The sequence below is a fragment of the Alosa alosa genome, chromosome 3, assembly GCF_017589495.1.
Source record: "Alosa alosa isolate M-15738 ecotype Scorff River chromosome 3, AALO_Geno_1.1, whole genome shotgun sequence".
Lineage (NCBI taxonomy): Eukaryota > Metazoa > Chordata > Actinopteri > Clupeiformes > Clupeidae > Alosa > Alosa alosa.
This window is the reverse complement of record NC_063191.1, coordinates 27,149,261-27,155,260: the sequence shown is the minus strand read 5'-3', so window position 1 is coordinate 27,155,260 and position 6,000 is coordinate 27,149,261.

Genomic DNA, 6,000 nt, shown 5'->3' with positions numbered 1-6,000 from the left:
TATTCACAGAGAACTGTGTCTGTCCTACCCTCCTTTCGGGGGGTCCAGTCCAGCGGGGGGGCTACAGATCAAAACGAAAAATGATGGTTCCATGCTATCCATGTGGGGGTACATGCCCACCAAGTTTTGTGTACCCTGGTCTTTCAGTGTCCCGGGAATCCTTGTTGGTGTACATCACTAAATGTACACATAAATTATTTTATTGTAAGGCCCCCCATGAACGAAAGTACACGAAACTTGGCATGCATACAGAGGGTGTCATAATGATCCTACACTTTAATTTCGTGCAGTTTTGACTATGTTGGGCCAGATACCTTCAATTACAACACCTAATTTTTTACTTTTTGTTTTTAACTAGGTGGCTATACATGAAAAGTGGTTATGGAATGGGTTGACATGGCCCCTTGAGATCAACATACACAAAAAAAATGGTCCTCCTAAACCCTATGGTTTTCGAGATATTCACAGAAAACTGTGTCCGCCCACCCTCCTTCGGGGGTCCAGTCCAGCGGGGGGGCTACAGATCAAAACAATATGGTTCCATGCTATCCATGTGGGGTTACATGCCCCCAAGTTTGACCCGGTCTTTCAGTGTCCGGGGAATCAAAATTTGGGCATGCAAAGAAAAAAAAAGAAAAATCTGACTAAATCCTACCGGCTTCCAATTTAATAATGCGTGTGGGTTTATCATGTACCAGTTATGCCTTACTTGTTTACCGTTTTCAACGTTATCATTATCCAGTTCAATGGTGGTTTTTAGCTCCCAAACAGAAGTTTTTGTGTTTGTCTCACTCAGTGGGACACATGCATATAGCGATATGAAACCTGAAGGAGGATTTTAAAACTTTGGAATTGTTTTTATACCTTTTTGAGTTGATGCCGTTTAGAACAAAAACATCTGACACCACGTTATTTTCCTCTGCTGATTTTGTTCTATGGTTGACAAAACTGGCAGCTTTTTTAGAAATATATAGACATAGAAAAATTTAAACCATGCAGTCTAAAATGACAAATCAAGCACTTTATTTCAATAGCTACTTTTCAGGCTTATTTTTTTCTTAAATTAATTAAATGTGTTGACAAAGGACATTTTGTGATGACTTGAATTATGTCTTATAATATGTCAGCAAGCAATGCATCATCAAGGCTGTGTTGTAAGATGTTGATGAAAGCATTTTGCACAGTTAACCATATCCAGTGCACCCATCCATAAGTTCAATAAATGTTCCTTTTTTTAAATTGAGACTTATAACATTTGTTATCATCATTGTGTAATTATGTGTAATTTATGATGTAAATTGAGGGAGCAAAATAAAAGCAGTATCGGCTCCAAATATCGGCTCAAGAAAATCGGCTAAGGCTGATGGAAAAAAATCGGTATCGGCACTAAAAAATCCATATCGGTCGATCCCTAGCCTCTACCTTTCCTGAATCCACTTTGATAATGTTGCATTAATCCTTTGGTTTCAACCCAGTCGATCATTGATCATCCTCTCCATAGTTTTTCCCATCTGGGATGTTAATGTATAGGTCTATAGTTATTTGCTATTTTGGGATCTTTCCCAGGTTTCCTAATAGGAATAATTATAGATTATTATCTATCCATACTTTCTTTATTATATAGACTTAACAAAAATTCCTTCCCCTTATCACTTAAGTTCTCCAACATGGAATAGCAGTATTTTTATCCATCCGTGGAGATGACTTACCTAATTTACTCCATGCCTTATTGAGTTCAGACTTAGTAAATAAAACATCCAATACCCCTTCTTCGCTATCCTCAATGTCAAACACAATGTGATATTTTTCAATTGTAGCTCCTCTGCCTCTTTTTTCTTCTGTGATTTAAATTCTCTGAGCTGTGCACCTTGGCTAATGTTTTTGCCATAACCTCTGCTTTTTCCTTATTATTGGTGATAATTCTTTGCCCCTCAACCAACACTGGGTATCCATATTCCCTTCCATTCCCTTTCATTTTTTTAATCATGTTCCAAACTCTCTCCACTGGAGTAGTTTGACCAATAGAGTCACAGAACTTTTTCCAATGATCTTTTTTAGCTTATTGTTTTTTAGTCTTTTTTAGTCTTATTGTTTTCCTAACTATTGCTTGAGATCTTTTATATTGAACTAAATTCTGAAAATTATGTGTTCTTTTAAAGTCTTTAAACGCTCTATTTCTATCTTTAATTGCTTCCTTACATTCTGTAGACCACCATGGCACTATTTTAGTTAATGTCTTAGGCTTAGTTTTTGGAATTGATACTCCTGCTGCAACAATTATTCCACTGCCAATTTCATTACACAATTTCTCAATATCCTGATTTTTATCAATGGATAGTATCAATTCATCACTAACTTCTCTATACTTATTTCAATCTGCTTTTCCTAAAATCCATCTCTCTTCTCTTACTTCATGTTCATTTCTTAATTCCACTCCTATCTGAATTCTGATAGGATAATGATCACTTCCTACTGCTTTCCCTCACTACCTCCCAATCACATCTATCTGCAATGGTTTTTGTGACAATAGATAGATCTATTGCCAACTCTGTACCCCTTGCCACATCTATTCTGGTACCAGATCCATCATTCAAACATACTAACTCTTTCTCTTCCATAAATTCTTCCACTACATTTCCATTCCCATCACCCCTCTCTCCCCATAATGTACTATGTGCATTAAAATCCGCACACCAGATAATTCTCCCTGTCAAATCCTTCCAAATATCCTCCAGTTGCCTTATCTCCATTTGTCTACATGGGTTATAAAAGTTTATAATTGTCACATTATCCTCATTTGTCCATACTTCTGTAGCAATGTATTCCAAGTCATTCCCCCTCTTTATCTCTCTATATTGAAGTCCTTTACCTATTTCCCTATCCCTTCTTATAAAGTCATATCCCTTTATTACAAAATCCAACTATAGGCACTAGCCAGGTTTCTTGTATACAAATAATATTAGGTTCCTGTTTTAAACTTTCAACATATTTTTTTGAATTCTTGTCCGTTTGCAATTAAACTAGCATTCCACTGAAGTATACAGTAATTTATTTAACCATTATACAGGCACACCCCATGTCTGTGATTGTTGTGTTTCATCATTAAGAATGTCTCTTACTCTTTCCCAAGGCATTCCCTTTGCATCCAGGTATTTTTCAGCTGACTTAACAATTATTTTAATTTTTTTCAGTCCTATTACTGGTCTGTGCTGAGCAATTGATTATCTCAGCCATGAAGAGCACAAAATCACCTTTGCTCACAATCAATGTACAGTATCTTCTTTTAGTTGATCACACTTTACACATTCCTTTACACCTTTAGTCCCATCCTTTATTGTTTCTACCGGTATGCCTACACCTCTTGGGACTTTCTTAGTTGCCTCTGCATAGGAAACCTCTTGGACTACTTTAATTCACTGTACCTCCTGCATTCTTTTGTTAGCCTCACAACCTCCATATGCTGCACTATGTTCTCCTCCACAGTTGCAACATTTTAGTTTTGCTCCTTCTTCACACTTTCCATATTCATGTTCACCACTACATTTGCTACATCTTTGTTTGCCCTTGCATATCGCTGCTACATGCCCATACCTTTGACATTTAAAACACCGCAGTGGTGGAGGAATGTAAACCTTGACATCATAGCTCATGTAACCAATCAAGACTTTTTCTGGGAGTTTAGCTTCCTCAAAAGTTAACATTACTGATAAACTGTCACATATAATCCCATTCCTTCTTGTTTTAAGTCGCTTTGCTTCCCTTACTTTAACATAGTTTATTCCTTCTTTCACTAAATCCACTGACTCACAGAGGAATCCCAGAGATTACACCCCTAACAAAGTTTTTGTCATATGCCATATGCATTGCCTGTATCACAAACAAAAACGAAACAATGCGTGGAATTTATCTGGGAATAGGCTACTGAAGGAAGGTAGGGGCAGCTATCTCGCTGGCGTGTTTAATTTGGGTCCTTGGTTAACCTAATGTAGGCTACATTTTCTTACACAAAACTGCTTTTAATTAGGCAACTTTTTTTTTGCAGTGGCGCTTGATTTCCAGGAGGCGGCTGCACCGGGCCATGAATACATTGTAGGGAAACACTGTACCAGTAAAGAACCATTCCTCAATTTTTTAGCGCTCCTTACCTCCCCAATATCTTTGTGCAGACTTTTGGTTAGTTGGATCGGACTCCACTCGTCAAAAGTAGTCCCCTCTTGCAACAATTTGATAAACACCTTGAACTCATCTTCACTCCTTTTCACCCTTTTTATTCCTTTATCTAAGTCACTATAATCTGATTCGATCTCTCTATCTTTTGGATTTTTTCGTTTTCTATTGACTACTTTCCACTCATCCAAACTCCCGCGTCCAACATCCATCTCCCCATCCTCACTTCCTGATCCGTCCCTTCCCTGACCTCTGACCATTCACAGTCAGTTGTTTGCCAACCGCCTGAAGCTCCACGATCAACAGACAAGCGGCTCCTTTTCCTCCAGATGCAGCCATAGCTCCATCCCAGCACAGGTGAGCTTTGGCGGGGTCATTCATTTAAAAAGACAACTGCCCTACGTCAGCTCGCAGCCAGGTGAAGGCGGAGCATAAGCAGGGACCTTGGGACATGTAGTAGGCCTACACTTGATCTACCTATTTACATAAAATAGAGAGTCCCTTACAGGAATCTAAAATATAAAACAGCTTGTTTTGTACTCTTCTTGAATAATACATGAATCCATAACATCAAACATTGAAATTCATGAATGTTTGGCCAAATGTCTGACTGTGCCCAAGTAAAGTGCGGTTGTGAACAAAAACACAAGTAACCTGATACCAGATGACTCTGCATGCACAGCTAATCTAGATTTAGATCTATCAGATTAAAAAAACGGACATTTCTGTTGCACAGTATTTTTTATGGCTTAGTACCAGTAAATTTATTAGATGTCCGGTTAAGTTGTGTTGCATGAACATGGCATGGGTGTTAAATGTGTCCATTAGAAATTAGTTTTTAATCAATACCCAATCTTTTCTGAATGAATGAAGTGACATAGCCCCATAGAGAAACTTTTTTAGGTCAAGTAATTAGGTCAGGTTAAGTTATGGGAAATGGGTCCTACATGTGTCCATAATTAATTAGTTTTAACAGTATGTAGATCTCAGAGAGAGATTAATAGATTTCTTGACACATTTCATACCTAATCGTTTCTGAATGAATGAAGTAATGTAGCCCTGTAAAATTAGCCTAACTTTCTTTTCAACTTTTACCTTTTTCTACTTGATCAAAGATCCTTATTTTCAAAGGTACGGTCCACAACATTACTTTTAAAGTGCTATGTCATTCTGAATATGTATACTTGTTTAGATCGTGAGAAAGGCTTCTTTCCTCTCACCTCTGTACTAGTAAGAGGTTGGGCCAGAAAAGGGCTGGGCTACAGATTAACTACCTCTGCTCTGCTCCACTACTGTAATGTGTCAGAGGTTTCCAGAAATAATGTAAAAAACCTTCACCTTCAGAAGCATGAAGCATATACAAGTCTCTGGAATAAAGGTATTTCTCAAGGTATAGGCATGTAACACTACTCACAGATGTACAGACAGATGCCTCGACTCTCAGACCAACGTGTTTCTGAATGACATTTCCATTTTTTTTTTCAGTTTTTACATGAACCTGTCTTTCTTACACACCCTTTCACAGATTATGTAAGCCTCTACAAAGGTAAATACATGAACACATCCAGTCTGATCTTGTCATTGTTCAAGATTTTTCCATGCCTGCTGCACAGATATCCATCAGGAGAGCTTTTTGTATTTTTAAACATCTCCTGACTTCCACTTGGGTTGCGGAAATCGGACCTGGGACAAATCTGTAAACCGGGTGATAAAACCGCATTGCTAGCAGAGCTGAAACCTCTATCAGGAGCAAATCAGCCCACAGTCAGATACCGTGTATGTCCGCTTTACTGCCAGGTGGATCTAAAAGGCTTTTATCGCGGATCCGGCCCA